At 36.2% G+C, this 17,227-nt stretch overlaps 1 protein-coding gene across 3 annotated transcripts in view; it reads right to left on the minus strand.

Annotated features, from left to right (window-relative positions):
* Positions 1–17,227, minus strand: part of BRD10 (bromodomain containing 10) — a 104,056-nt gene that overhangs the window by 56,225 nt on the left and 30,604 nt on the right. The gene's annotated exons all lie outside the window — the stretch shown is intronic.

A 17,227-nucleotide genomic window follows, 5' to 3' on the forward strand; every position in this document is an offset into this window, starting at 1 on the left:
GGGACTTTCATTTTATAGAAGAAACTTATTTTTATATTTCTGGCTAAGAGGTCACACTATAACTACCTTGTTATTACAGATACAACAAATTATCTGATCAAGTAGTTCTGGTTCATTAAAAAAGTTAAAGAAACTATCATTTGTGATTTGGCATTTATGTATATTACTTACATTTAAATATCTAAACAATGCTAGAGATATTTGGTAAAATTTTTTTTTTTCTAAAGTGCTTATAGTTTTGAGGAGTTGTAGCTTTTTACTGAATGGGGGTGGTTGTGGGATGATAGAATCTGGCTTCCCCAGTACAAAGCTGGGACTCCAAAAGCCCACAAAATTAGCAGAAGGGTGTACTAGCAACAACAGTCCCTTCTCCTGGCCCCAACAAAGGGACTGAAAGGAAAACTGTCTTCACAAAAGGAGTGTAGGATGGAGAAAAAATAAAATCTCTTCTAAGAATTTGTAACTGTAAGCTGACTCATGTGGATTTACTGACCACATTCACATTTCCTGGGTGCTCAAAAAGTTTAACGTGGTCTCATGTCAAAATTGTTGTCAGGTACTTGAACAGAAAAAAATCAATTCTCTGAGGCAATGAACCTTATAACTAGATCTTAAGGAACTCCCACACTGATTCAGTAACAAGAAATGAGCTCACAGTCAAAAAAACCCAAAATATAAAAGGAAATAAGTTACTGTTGAGGGATAGGAAAAAAAGTATGACCCCCCCCAAAATCTATAGACATAGGTAATTTAGGAGGTGCAAAATACGTCTGGTGAAAGAAACTGAAAACAAGGGCAAAGAGAAAGATTATTTTAAAATGCAAAGCAGTTTTGAAAAAGAACTAAGGAAAACTTCTAAATATGAAAAATACAGAAATCAAAAGAAAAAAAAAGATTTACAGTTAACTCCTCAACAGAAATAATGGAAGTCAACAGACAATGGAATATCTTTAATGTACTTAAAAAAAAACTATCGGGACTTCCCTGGTGGTGCAGTGGTTAGGAATCCGCCTGCCAATGCAGGGGATGTGGGTTCGAGTCCTGGTCTGGGAAAATCACACATGTCGCAGAGCAACTAAGCCTGTGCACAACAACTACTGAGCCCACGTGCCACAACTACTAAAGCCTGCGTGCCTAGAGCCCGTTCTCCACAACAAAGACAAGCTACTGCAGTGAGAAGCCTGCATACCACAATGAAGAGTAGCCTCCTCTCGCCACAACTACAGAAAGCCCGCGTGCAGCAATGAAGACTCAACGCAGCCAAAAATAAATAAATAAATAAATTAATTAATTAATATTAAAAAACCTATCAATGTAAATATCCATTTGCAGCCAAAATATCTTTCAAAAATGAAGACAAACATAAAGATATTTTCAAACAAAAACTCCATATTTGTGAAGAACAGAACCTCATCCAAAGGAAATGCTAAAGGATTTACTTCAAATGGAATAAAGGTCAGTGATCCTTAACTGATGATCAGAGATGGGAAAAGAGCAAAAAAGTGGTAATATATAGCTGCATCTGTATAGACAGGGCATAAAAAAATGATAAAAATGTTTTGTGGAGTTTAAAAAGAAGACAAGATAGAATTAAAATACATTACAACAATAACAAATAAGCTGGGCAAGAAATGACTACATTTAGAAGTGTTCCAAGGTCCTTGTATTAATCAGGAAAATGGTAAAAATACTGATTAGGCTTTAATAAGTTAACTACGCATATGAAAGTTTCTAGGGTAGGTACTAAAATAACAGACTTTAAACATGCAAATGAGTAGAGATGGAAACATGGAAGGAAAAATATATAATAATTAAAAGTGGTGGGATGCATGTAACTAAAGCAGTACTTTGAGGGACATTTATAGTTAAGAATGTATATTTAGAAAAGAAGGAAAGTTGAAAATCAAACATACGTGTTCATTAAAAGAAAAAAAACTAGAAAAGAACAGCAAATCAAAGCCCCAAAGCTGAAAGACGGAAATAAAGAGCAGAAATCAATGAAATATAAAACAAATATACAATAGAAAAATCATTAAATTCCAAAGTTGGTTCTTTGGAAACATTATTAAAATTAATAAACCCTTGGCAATACTGATGAAGAAAACATACACACACAAAACCAATACCAGAAATGAAAATGTGCACATCCTGTAGATTCTACAGATATAGATGATATAAGGATATTATAAGAAACTTTATGCCAAGAGACAATTTAAATGAAACAGGCAAGTTTTTTGAAAAACACAAATTAACAAAAGTGACACAAGAAGAACAAAAATCTGAATAATCCTGTTATCTATTAAAGAAACTACACACTTCAAAATCTTTCCCACATATGGGACTTCCCTGGTGGTCCAGTGGTTAAGACTCTGAGCTTCCACTGCAGGGGGCACGGGTTTGATCCCTGGTCAGAGAACTAAGATCCGGCATGCCATGCAGTGTGGCACCCCCCCCCAACAAAAAACCCCCCAAAATAACCAAAAGAAAAAAAAACTTCTCTACATAGAAAAATCAGGGTCCTGAAGCCTTCACAAGAATTCATCTCGAAAATTTCAGTTAATGAAACAAAGTATAAAACAGGCATGTTAAAGAAGTAAAAGAGGGAGGACAGATTAAAATCTAACAAACACCCAGTTGGCGCTCCAGAAATAAGAATACAGAAGAGGGGTAGGGGAGTGGTGATGATGGCAATATTTGAAGAGATAATGGCTGAGAATTTCCTAGAAATGATAAAGGACACAAATCCCCAATTCAAAAAGCCCAAGAAAGTAAATTAAGAGAACCACACTTGGGCATATCATAATAAAATAATAAAACATCAAAGACAAAAAAAATCTTACAAGCAGTCAGGGGGGAAAAAGACAGATTACATATACAACAATCACAAAAAGATTGAGAGATTTCTCAATAGCAACAAAATAAACCAGAAACAACTATCATTCATGGATGAGGATAAATTAAAGTCATTTTCATTTAGACAAAAAGCATAACTCATTCTAAGTAAAGTAAAAACTTCTAAAGTGTCTTCTGCTTCCACCCGATGAAGTAACAAGGAATCATATTTACTCTCCTACCTGAACCAACCATAAAAATCCTGACAAAATAGATGAAACAACAGTCTGTAAGAATCTAAACATCAAGCAAAGGACAGTGATCTCAGAGAGACGGGAAACAGAGAAGATGAGCCCAACAACTGTTGCAGTTTACTGCTTTGAGAGAATTTTCAGGCCATGATGCAGGAGGGGGAACCCAGGTAGAGCCTAGCAGACTCCCTGAGTTGAGAAGAAGTCAAGAATCCGGAGACACCAAGGCAGCTAAAGTCTATAGGACATAATACTAAAGAAGAGAGAGCTGCATAAAGTGAGAACAGCAAAGATGTAGAGTCCCCCTCAAATATTCAGAGCACTGACTAGTGTATGCATGTAAGGAAACAACCCAAAACTAGGTGGGGGGAAAACATCCAAAAGATTAGAAAATATAGTGTCTATTCCCAGAAGCCACACTGGAAAAACTCACAATTCATGGGATGTTGGATAGAATACTCAGCAAGGTCTTGCATTGGTAGTAGAGAATAATTAGCTCTAGACTGAGCACTGTTCTGGACCCAAGTAACAAATCATAAAAGACCCAAAATGACCAAACTGTTTCCAAGTAATTAACTGCATTCCAGAAAAAAAGCTCTAGGAGATTCATAGAAATATAAAAATATCCGGCACCCACCAAGATAAAATTCACAATGTTTGGCATCCAAACCAAAATACTAGGCATACAACAAAGCAGAAACACATGATCCATAATGAGGAGATAAAAATCAATCACTCAAAACTGACCCAGAAATGAAACAAATGTTAGGATTAGCAAATAAGGCCATTAAAGTAGTTATTGAAACTGTAATCTATATGGTCAAAAAGTTAAGTAGAGACATGGAAGATATAAAATAGACCCAAATTGAACTTTTAGAGATGAAAACCACAATGTCTGAGATGAAAATATACTGAATGGGACTAATGGCAAATTAGACATAGCAGAAGAAAAGATTAGTGAACTTGGAGACAGTAATAGAAACTATCCAAATTTCAAGATACAGAGAAAATACTTCTGTAGTATATACTTCAGGAAAACAATGATCACAGAAAGAAGTTCTAAGATGAAAGAAGAATTGAAGAACAAATCAATCGTGAATCATGTGGGTAAATAAACATTATACTACAAGAAACAGTGACAATAATGTTTAGTTTGGCGAGTAAAAAATGAGATAGAGCTAAATTATTCATCGATCATATATAAGATGAGGCAGAAAAGATCAAAATTAACAACAGAAATAGAGCATATAAATTCCAAGTGAGTGGAAATAGTTGTAAGTGAAATAAATCTCATCTTCCAAAGATGGATGTCAACAGATAATGCCAAACTGAAAAATCAAAAACTAGCAATATAAGCATGTATTTAGAAATGTGGAAATAATTACTAGAAAAAATGGCTAAAAAGTTAAAGGTAGACGTTTCTGAGTCATGAAATAGAAGATGAGTTGAAGTAAGGCTGTTGTCTTTAATTAGAAGCCTTAATACTACTATATAACTTTTAAACTACACAGCCAATGAAATAAAATAAAATTCTTATATCAACTTTTCAAAAAGAATATTAGCCAGGAGATATTAAAGAACCAATACCAAAAAGATTTATGGATATTATATTTCTTACCTGTTAGATTTATGGATATTGTGTATTTTACCATGAAATTGAGTTTCTCTACACTTTATATATACTGAGAAGGGTAATCATTTCTTCAATATTCTGTTGTTAACTAAAGAAAAGGTTTTCAAGTTATTTCTCATGAAATGTAACTCAGAGCTTGTTTAAAAGTTTGGTATAGAAAACTATCTGTTAGAATACCAACCAACAAAAAGTGTGTTCATTCAGTATGCTTGGCACGGAAACTGATTTTGGTCAACCCTGTCACAATCAATCATGCTCTGTTTCTTAGAGGTGAAAGAGTAATAACTAGTGCTCAGGGAAGAAAATGAAAGGAGAAGTTGGAGCAGACCAAGACACTTTTATGGACTTGGTTTTGACTAAAACAGTGCTAGCAACCTTTGGCCAATAAAGGCTAGAGATATGGCAATTTCAGGCACTATTTATTCAATTTATAGATGGGGACACTAAGGACATAGAAGGGCGATAAGATAACTTCCTTAGGCTTACCCAGTGATTAGCGTAAGAGCCAGCAATACAAACAGTTTGCCATTGGTGGGCCAAAGTTAGCACCAACTGGCTTACTCCTGGAAGAAGATTAGGCAATCTCACATATTCTGTTGGCTCAGGTGCCTGGAAAGGCCATGACTTAGTTGGGGTATGATGCTGCCAAATGTGGACATTGCCTGAGCTACTCAAGGGCTGCTACTCACTCTTCTGTTCCCTATAAACTAAACCCTTCAGGGGAGAATGATGGATTCTAGCCTCAGACCATAAGTACTGAAGAGGCAGGAGAAAGAGAAACAAAGACTGGTCTGGTGTAGGCCAGTATAACACAGAATAATCCTTCAGACCTAGAGCTGTGAGTCTCTGCCCCAATCCTCAGCAGTATGGTATATACAGAATGGGAGCTTGCCAAAGAGCTCTAGAGTTAATATCTATAATCTGCCAATTAAAAAAAACTTAGTCAAACACTTAAAATATAATTAAAACATTTAAAAAACACTGTATTATGAAATGCTGAAGAAAACCACACTCTGCTCACAAGGACAAATAAAAAAGAGCTTTCAAAGTTATTCTCAATTTAAAAATTTGTTCTGAAGTGCTGTACTAAAATCAGATAGAGTGCTACATGTTTCTAAAATGTTAGCTTGAAAAATTAAGCCTTCAGTATTGGGGCAATGCTATATGAATGCCTGAGGATAGTTATAAAAACCACATTCACTAATGGAAAAAAAAAGGTTATAGGAAAGTTAAGAGAGTAGATCCTAATAGTTCTCATTGCAAGGAGAAATTTTTTTTTTTAATAAATTTATTTTATTTATTTATTTTTGGCTGTATTGGGTCTCCGTTGCTGCGCACAGGCTTTCTCTAGTTGCAGCGAGCAGGGGCTACTCTTCGTTGTGGTGTGTTTGCTTCTCATTGCAGTGGCTTCTCTTGTTGCGGAGCACAGGCTCTAGGCGCGTGGGCTTCAGTAGCTGTGGCATGTGGGCTCAGTAGTTGTGGCGCACGGGCTTAGTTGCTCCTTGGCATGTGGGATCTTCCTGGACCAGGGATCGAATCCGTGTCCCCTGCATTGGCAGGCGGATTCTTAACCACTGAGCCACCAGGGAAGTCCCTCTTTTCTTTTTATTACATCTATATGAGATGGTCAGTATAATTAAATCTACTGTGGTAATCATTTCACAATATATGTAAGTCAAACCATCATGCTGTACATCGTAAACTTACACACTGATGTATATCAATCATTTCTCAATAAAACTGGAAGTAAAAGTAAACACCACCAAATGAACAAAAAAAGTGTCCCCCAATATTTTTTTTTTCCCGGACAAGTTCTCATTTTTCAGGTTGCTCCTTACTGGCTTCAAGAATGTTTACCTGCTACTATGTAAAATATGAACAGAAGCTGTGCCTAAGGTTATTTTGGTCAGGTATAACTTGGTAGGAACATCACTAACAAGTGAACAGCTTTACAAAAGAAAATTATGTTTTAAAGTATCCTAACTTTACTAGTTTTATAAACTTTATCGAATGCTTACCATGTGTGAGAATACAAAGAGGTGAAAGCATGGACCACACTCTTAAATAAGAGTTTACAATCTAGTAAGAAACATATATAGGAGCTGTAATCCAAAATAATCCATTAATTGAAAAAACAATACAACACAGTATGTAAACTGTTAGCATGAAAAAGGAAAGCATGACATTTATTTACATTTTCTAAAATGAGCAATATAAAATATTATATTTTAGGAAAACCAACCATTCATATTAAGTGTTCAGTCAAGCTTCTTACTTAGCTACCAACAACAGAATCTCTTCTAGCTAAAGTAGAGAAGGAATTAAGCTCTGTTAAGGGTAATAGAGCCAAACTTAATAGATAGGAAGATATGAATCCCAACCACACTTTGAGAGCTTCTCCAGGAAAAACTAGACTTCCACTACTACTTAGCATTTCTGATACTAGGAAGCTAGAGCAACTAGAAGCTCCCACCACCACCTTTGCCAAAAGATTAACTTCCCTGCCCAAGACTGCCACCTCATGTTGGTCCCAAGCAATTTCAAGTGAGAAGAGTATGACTGGTCACAGGCCTCTACCTTAGCTATGAGTGGGTATGAGAATATAAATTTTCTGGCATCTGCTTTGGGAAGTCAGGACTTATAACATGGGAAATTACCAAAATGTTGGGCAGCTGTTCAAAAATGCTGGGTGGTCACAAATGACAAATGTCTACTTCATTAAGTCACTGTTATTTTGTGTTATAGAGAATTTGAAAATAAATCACTTAATCATAAGTCATAGCTCTTAATTCACAAAAATGTAGAAAACATTTTTACTTTAACTCCAATGATTTCCAAATCAATAAAATACCAGTAAGTTTAGACAAACATGTGAAATGAGTATAAAAGCATGCACACTATTTCTAGTAATCCAAATAGTTTTGCAAAAAAAGAATGGTGAAGAGGTCCAATATTTTTAATATGGCTAGAGTAGACTTTAATGATTGAAACTGCTACCTAATCATGTCATATTCCAGATTACCTGAAATTTACTTGAGAGCTAACTTCCAATTTTAACAATTTTATTTTTAAAATATTATCTAAAATGTATTATATATGTTCCTGCTTAATAAACAAAGTATATAAAATGTAATTTAATCTTTCCTTAATGGCTCAATGTCACCATTATAAACAAAATGCAGCGGTCATGAGTAGCTTAAAGACTATTCCAGCAACTACACTTTTTTTTTTTTTTTTTTGGCTGCACCACGCAGATTGCAGGATCTTAGTTCCCTGACCAGGGATCGAACCCGGACCCCCTGCAGTGGAAGTGTGGAGTCCTAATCACTGGACCGCCAGGGAGTTCCCTCCAGCAACTACACATTAACCAGCCCTTTCACTCAATTTTCCCAGAACTTTGACTTGTAGTGTTGTTGTCTTCTAAATCAACAGTGCCTCTGTACACTAATCGGCCCCAAGATAGGCTGCTGCCCTAACAGCATTTACCTGAAGACGACCAGACTGACTACCAAGCCTTACTCAATGTTTATTCCTTTCTGTTCAACACATATCATCTGCCATCTCCTTTGCACTGGTTTCCAATGCATCCAGGTAAATAAAGATAGTAGTACAGGAATGCCAGGATTTTGGATTTTTGCAATCTGATTTAAGAAACCATAGTTTTTATGGCACATACTGTACAAAAAAGGGAGACTACCTACTGTATAAAAATTAAAATACAGAGTAGGGATTCCCTTCCTTTAATTGGAATAGATCACAAATCAGAGACCTAACTGTTGGACTTAAAAGATTTTTTTAAATAATTTACTTTTAGGTTTATGTCTGCCCAGATGGTCACCTAAAAATTATCAGATGCCCATCAGTTAACTGAAGTATTACCATATTATAATATGGACTAGAATTATTCAGCTTGCTGCCAACTTGAATTTCTGATATAAATAGTTGTTTAAAGCTAATTAGCAGGAGGAAAACTTTATTTTCTCACTTTTTTTTTTTTAAAGGGACGTGGTTATTTTAATTAATTAATTTATTTATTTTTGGCTGTGTTGGGTCTTTGTTTCTGTGCGAGGGCTTTCTCTAGTTGCGGCAAGCGGGGGCCACTCTTCATGGCGGTGCGCGGGCCTCTCACTATCGTGGCCTCTCTTGTTGCGGAGCACAGGCTCCAGACGCGCAGGCTCAGTAGTTGTGGCTCACAGGCCTAGTTGCTCCGCGGCATGTGGGATCTTCCCAGACCAAGGCTCGAACCCGTGTCCCCTGCATTAGCAGGCAGATTCTCAACCACTGCACCACCAGGGAAGCCCTATTTTCTCACTTCTTATGCCAAAAGTTTTAATCAAAAAACAAAACAAAAAAAGAGAGAAGCTTATGCCCAGGTTTTAAGCACAACTACCGTAATCATATGATCCTTGCAACCTTCCCTGTCTTCCAATCTGACCTTTCTTTATGATGTTTTCAAAGCCCCTTCCAGACCAAATTTTACAGTAGCTATATTCTCAGCTAGTCTCTGACTAGCTCTCGAGAGGATATTAGATCGATAGAATTGATAGATTGATAAAATTATCATGATAGATTATGATAGATAGTTGTACATAGAGAGGGAGGCTTTGTTTAGCACTCCCATGTATCATACCACATGTTGATGACTAAATGTCACATTTTCCTTCTAAGGACTCAAAACAAATCTTGCGAGAGGCTCAAAAGACATTTAAAAATCTCAGCCTATCTCACTAGTTATGTGGCACTTTATAAATTTTAATACTTGCTGTATTTTCAATTATAAAAGAAAAGCATGCTTATTTTAGAAAATTTAGAAAACAAAGGTTACGATAAAAGAAAAAGTCTCACTATTCCTGATACATTTTACATGTGTTTTTATGTAAACTCTAAATTCGGATGCACATAAAGTTAATGCTCCCTTGGCACTGAAGAGAGAAAAAGAAGGCAGGTGTGGCAAGGATAGCAAGAATGTGGGGAAAAAAGGCATATGATGAGGTTAGAGAGATAGGGTGAGGCCAAAAGGTAAAAGCAGGGTCTTATAAACTATATTAAGCCATTAAAGTTCGTGTGTGTACTTGACTTGCTTTGTTTTGGGGAGGTGTAAGTAATGGGAATAGGTAAGTGGCATGATCAAATTTGCGTTTGGAAAAGTTCATTCTAGCTTTAATGTGAAAAACAGAATGGAAGGAGGGCAACTGTTTCACCAATTAAGAGAAGATTATAGTAGCCTAAGTGAGAGATTAAGGAACCAGATGGAGGCAGAGAAAATAGAGGGTAGCAGATTCAAGAGAGATTAGGAAATAAAACTGTCAACATTTGGGGATGAATTTGATTTGTGTATAAGGGAAAGGAAGATGTCCTGGATGAATCCTATGTTTCTAATTTAAATAATCTAATAGATACTGGTGTCATTCATAAAGATAGGGAGCACTACAGTGAGATCAAGTTTTAGGTGTAAGCATTATGCTTTCATAATTAATTTTTGATGTAATCAATTTGCAGAAGATATCTACAGCAAATATCTTTTGTTTGCCTGCAGATCTATTCTCTACCCTTCACTGTGTAGTTTAACTGTATCAGTAGGCAACGTCATAAACTAGCTTTCCTTAGGTTTAGTTGAGGGAGACCTGGCAAGGATCAGATAAAGACAGGAAAGTAGGGAAAAGTAGGGTAAAGTACTTATTCCCTTGGTTTCCTCCCTGTGAGGTTTTTGGTATTTGCCTAACATGCATGTGCTGTAAAAATAGTTAATAGGGAAATAACCTGAGATGATGGCTGTCTTATTTAATGTCTTGTTAAATTTTCATGAACAATACAAGCATAATTGTTAAGAACTCATGTATTAAGTTCATATAAGTGGAATAAAAGTTTTACAAATGGACTTAAATAAAAGGGGGGGAGTTGTGTCCTTCAACAGAAGGTATCATCTCAATAGACTCTTCTTTGTAATCCTCGCATGGGCACCAGTAACTACACCCTCTTGCTCACCCTGGCTAACAGCCTCATGTCTTAATGTTCAGCTATAATCCAATCTCTTTTGAAATAAACCCTCCTTGAATTTTCTCATTTTGAATGTGCCACCTGTTTCCTGATGGATGAGAGACAATGGTACCGTCAATGATAGATACTACATCCAGAGAACATGTTAAGTATGAAATAAGGTCTCAAACTTAGAGAAGTTCGGCCAAGAGACATCTATCTGAGTCTTATGTATATAGGTGGTATGGGAACGGATGAGATGACTTATGAAGAAAGTATAACATGAGAAAAGGATAGACTCTTGGATAAAAACTTGAACTGCGGCAACAGCTGGACAGTTAAGAACCAGAAAGAACTAATATATTGGACAATGATGGCACTTAAGACTGAGGGAGGGCTTCCCTGATGGCGCATTGGTTAAGAATTTGCCTGCCAGAAAAAAAAAAAAAAGAATTTGCCTGCCAATGCAGGGGACATGGGCTCAAGCCCTGGTCCAGGAAGATCCCACGTGCCACGGAGCAACTGAGCCTGCGCTCTAGAGCCCACGAGCCACAACTACTGAGCCCGCATGCTACAACTACTGAAGCCCGCGTGCCTAGAGCCTGTGCTCTGCAACAAGAGAAACCACCGCAATGAGAAGCCCACACAGCAATGAAGAGTAGCCCCCGCTCGCTGCAACTAGAGAAAGCCCGCACGCAGCAACGAAGACCCAACACAGCCAATAAATAAATAAATAAATAAATAAATAAACTAATTAATTAATTTTTAAAAACAAAACCAATAATGATGGTAACTACTTTATCAATAATGATGGTAACTACTTTATCAATATAACCTCCTCACAACAACTTTAAGAAGAACATATCAGTGTAGCAACACTCCAAAAAACGTTGAAGAACTTGCCATGACCATAAGATTAAAAGCAGAACGAATATACAATTGAATCAAAAAGAATGAAGTACCCAGGAGGTGAAAGACCAAACAAAGCTGGAAGGACCATGCTCCCTGACTTCAAGTGATGCTACAAAGCCACAGTAACCAAAACAGTAGGGTACTGGCATAAAAACAGACACACAGATCAATGGAAAGGAAAAGAGAGCCCAGAAATAAACCCATGCATATACAGTCAATTAATTTATGACAAAGGAGCCAAGAATATACAATGGGGAAAGGACAATCTCTTCAATAAATGGTGTTGGGAAAACTGGACAGCTACATGCAAAAGAATGAAATTTGATGGCTCTCCTACAACATATACAACAATCAATTAACTCAAATGGATCAAAGACTTGAACATAAGACCTTATACCATAAAGCTCCTAGAAGAAAAAGATAAGCAGTAAGCTCCTTGACATAGGTCTTGGTAAAGATTTTTGGAACCTGACAACAAAAGCAAAAGCAACAAAAGCTAAAATAACTACGTGTGACTGCATCATACTTAAAAGCTCTGTACAGCAAAGGAAGCCATCAACAAAATGAAAAGGCAACCTACTGAATAGGAGAAAATATTTGCAAATCATGTATCTGGTAAGAGGCTAAAATCCAAAATATATAAAAAAACTCATACAATCCAATAGCAAAAAACAAACAATTTGATTAAAAAATGGACAGATCTGAATATACATTTTTCCAAAGACACACAGATGGCCTACAGGTATATGAAAAGATGCTCAACATCACTAATCATCAGGGAAATGCAAATCAAAACCACAATGAGATACCACCTCACACCTTCAGAATGACCATTATCAGAAAGACAAAAAATAACAAGTATTGGTGAGGATGTGGAGAAAAGGGAACCCTTGAGCGCTGCTGGGAATGTAAACTGGTGCAGCCACTATGGAAAACAGTATGACAGCTCCTCAAAAAATTAAAAATAGAACTACAATATAATCCAGCAATTCCAGCAATTCTGGGCATTTATCTGAAGAAAATAAAAATACTAACTTGAAAAGATATATGTACCCCCATGTTTACTGCAGCCTTATATACAACAGCCAAGATATAAAAACAATCTAAGTATCCATCAATGGATGAATGGACAAAGAAAATGTGGTATATATACACAATGGAATATTATTCAGCCACAAAAACAGAAGGAAATATTGCCATTTGTGACAACATGGATGGACCTCGAGGGCATTACACTAAGTGAAAAAAGTCAGACACAGAATGATAAAACTGTATGATCTCTCCTATATGGGGAATCTTAAAAAAAAAGAACAGATTGGTGGTTGCCAGAGGAGGAGGGTGGGAAGTGGGAAAAATGGGTTGAGTGGGTCAAAACATAAAGAAGAAAAATAAAATTTAAAACAAAGTAGAATGAACACATACACACACATCTATCTGTATCTCCATCCTTAAAGAAGACACACACATCAATGTTTACTGTAGCATTCTATAATAACAAAACGCTAGAAATAATCCAAAATGTGCATCTTATCAGGTAAATGGATAATACAGTCAGAGAATGTAATATTATATACTAGCACTTGAAATAAACTAGAATGAAATAATTCAACACAGTTAAATCTCAGATACATAATGTTGAGTGAAAACAGAAAGTTGACATTTATATAAAGGATTCTTCAACATACGCAAAACAATCAATGTGACACACCATATTAACAAACTGAGGAAGAAAAACATATGATCATCTCAATAGATGCAGAAAAAGCTTTTGACAAAATTCAACACCCATTTATGATAAAAACCCTCCAGAAAGTAGGCATAGAGGGAACCTACCTCAACATAATAAAGGTCATATATGACAAACCCACAGCCAACATCATCCTCAATGGTGAAAAACTGAAACCATTTGCACTAAGATCAGGAACAAGACAAGGTTGCCCACTCTCACCACTATTATTCAACATTGTTTTGGAAGTTTTAGCCACGGCAATCAGAGAAGAAAAAGAAATAAAAGGAATCCAAATTGGAAAAGAAGAAGTAAAGCTGTCACTGTTTGCAGATGACATGATACTATACATAGAGAATCCTAAAGATGCTACCAGAAAACTACTAGAGCTAATCAATGAATTTGGTAAAGTAGCAGGATACAAAATTAATGCACAGAAATCTCTTGCATTCCTATACACTAATGTTGAAAAATCTGAAAGAGAAATTAAGGAAACACTCCCATTTACCATTGCAACAAAAAGAATAAAATACCTAGGAATAAACCTACCTAAGGAGACAAAAGACCTGTATGCAGAAAACTATAAGACACTGATGAAAGAAATTAAAGATGATACAAATAAATGGAGAGATATACCATGTTCTTGGATTGGAAGAATCAACATTGTGAAAATGACTATACTACCCAAAGCAATCTACAGATTCAGTGCAATCCCTATCAAACTACCAATGGCATTTTTCACAGAACTAGAACAAAAAAATTGCACAATTTGTATGGAAACACAAAAGACCCCGAATAGCCAAAGCAATCTTGAGAAAGAAAAACGGAGCTGGAGGAATCAGGCTCCCTGACTTCAGACTATATTACAAAGCTACAGTAATCAAGACAGTATGGTACTGGCACAAAAACAGAAATACAGATCGATGGAACAGGATAGAAAACCCAGCGACAAACCCACGCACATACGGTCACCTTATTTTTGATAAAGGAGGCAAGAATATACAATGGAGAAAAGACAGTCTCTTCAATAAATGGTGCTGGGAAAACTGGACAGCTACATGTAAAAGAATGAAATTAGAACACTTCCTAACACCATACACAAAAATAAACTCAAAATGGATTAAAGACCTAAATGTAAGGCCAGACACTATAAAATGCTTAGAGGGACACATAGGCAGAACACTCTATGACATAAATCACAGCAAGATCCTTTCTGACCCACGTCCTAGAGAAATGGAAATAAAAACAACAATAAACAAATGGGACCTAATGAAACTTAAAAGCTTTTGCACAGCAAAGGAAACCATAAACAAGACGAAAAGACAACCCTCAGAATGGGAGAAAATATTTGCCAATGAAGCAACTGACAAAGGATTAATCTCCAAAACTTACAAGCAGCTCATGCAGCTCAATATCAAAAACACAAATAACCCAATCTAAAAATGGGCGGAAGACCTAAATAGACATTTCTCCAAAGAAGATATACAGATTGCCAACAAACACATGAAAGAATGCTCAACATCATTAATCATTAGAGAAATGCAAATCAAAACTACAATGAGATATCATCTCACACCAGTCAGAATGGTCATCATCAAAAATTCTACAAACAATAAATGCTGGAGAGGGTGTGGAGAAAAGGGAACCCTGTTGCACTGTTGGTGGGAATGTAAATTGATACAGCCACTATGGAGAACAGTATGGAGGTTCCTTAAAAAACTAAAAATAGAACTACCATACGGCCCAGCAATCCCACTACTGGGCATATACCCTGAGAAAACCATAATTCAAAAAGAGTCATGTACCACAATGTTCACTGCAGCACTATTTACAATAGCCAGGACATGGAAGCAACCTAAGTGTCCATCGACAGATGAACGGATAAAGAAAATGTGGCACATATATACAATGGAATATTACTCAGCCATAAAAAAGAAACGAAATTGAGTTATTTGTAGTGAGGTGGATGGACCTAGAGTCTGTCATACAGAGTGAAGTAAGTCAGAAAGAGAAAAACAAATATCGTATGCTAACACATATATATGGAATCTAAAAAAAAAAAAAAGGTCATGAAGAACCTAGGGGCAGGACGGGAATAAAGACGCAGACGTACTAGAGAATGGACTTGAGGACATGGGGAGGGGGAAGGCTACGCTGAGACAAAGTGAGAGAGTGGCATGGACATGTATATACTACCAAATGTAAAACCGATAGCTACTGGGAAGCAGCTGCATAGCACAGGGAGATCAGCTCGGTGCTTTATGACCACCTAGAGAGGTGGGATGGGGAGGGTGGGAGGGAGGGAGACGCAAGAGGGAAGAGATATGGGGATATATGTATATGTATAGCTGATTCACTTTGTTATAAAGCAGAAACTAACACACCATTGTTACCAATTATACTCCAATAAAGATGTTAAAAAAAAAAAAAGAACGTTAAGAAACAGACCTGTATACACCTGAAACCATCACAACACTGTAAATCAATTAAAAAAAAATCAAATGTATTTCTATATGTTAGCAACAAAATATAACTGAATTTTAATGATTTACAATTGCATCAAAAGCATGAAATTTTCTCTTCCTCAAAAAAACACTGAAAATGAAAAGGCAGGCCACGGACTGGGAGAAAATATCCACAACGCATATATATAGCTAACAAAGGACTTGTATCCAGAATATATAAGGGAATTCTTTAAATTTAATAATATAATACATGGGAATGATAAAGTCAGGAAAGTGGTTTCTTCTGCGGACAGAAGAAAATACAGAAAATCTTGATTTAAACTATGTTTTTGTTTAAAAATTGCTGGGTAGTGGGTACCCAGGCCTTTATTACAATTGTATTTATTTGTTGCTCCATGCTTAAAATATTTCTAATTAAAAAAGAAATGGTTAACACTGTACCCAAAGAGAAAGTTTAATTCATAGTAAATTATCATAGTCACTAGACATTTAATGAAGGATTTTTCCCATGTCTTATTCACCTATGTTTATTTGATGTTAAGCACAGGACACAGATAAATATATGTAAAATTGGAGAAAAGAAAAAGATTCAGTCATATCTCTAGTTTCTTACTAGCCATTCCTACTTAACTGCTTAAATGCTTCCCTCATCACTTCAAACAACTTATTAAAAACTGCAGTTCACTGATCTTTCTCCACATCACGGACTCAAGCTTTTTTATTTTCTTTGCTGGTTCCATCATATTTAAGTCACAGGGACAGCATGCTGCTTAGGAGCACAAGCTTTATAACCAAACCGCCTGGGTTCAAATCTTAAATTTACCACTCAAAAACTGCCTGGCTTTGGGCAAGTTACTTAATCTCTCTGTGCCTCCGGACAAATGCTGAATACATACATACAAGGTGCTTAGAGCTAAACCTGGCAAATAGTCCTGCTCAATAAATGTTAACCATTCTTTTTTATTTTCTTCTTATTGCTGTTATTACAACTACCTCCTGACTCCTCTTTGTCTCTTCCTTTGTTCCCCCTATGTCAAGGAAGGTACTAAGTCCTGTTGATTGTTCCCAGAACAATCTGACCTTCTCCCTATTTCTGGTTACCAGTAGTGGAGGTCTAGACTACTACAGCCTTCTTCCTACAAGCATTCCTTTTCTTCAATTTCTCTCTATTCCAATGTATTATATACTACTGTCAGATTAATCTTTATCCCCTTCCATAAAACCCCCTTTCCTATAGCATAAGTAGTTCTATGAGGCTCTACAGAAGGAAAAAAAGTATTTCACAGTGAGTTCCCAATTAACCACTACTATTAAAAAGTATGGTGGTAGAAAGTCTCAAGGTTGAATTTTAATCCTACAAATATCAAAGCAAGCTAAATTTATTACTATAAGAGGAGCAACAATATATTATAAATTGCCTTTGAGTAGCATT

Source organism: Eschrichtius robustus, chromosome 10, assembly GCF_028021215.1.
Source record: "Eschrichtius robustus isolate mEscRob2 chromosome 10, mEscRob2.pri, whole genome shotgun sequence".
In the NCBI taxonomy this organism is placed as follows: Eukaryota; Metazoa; Chordata; class Mammalia; order Artiodactyla; family Eschrichtiidae; genus Eschrichtius; species Eschrichtius robustus.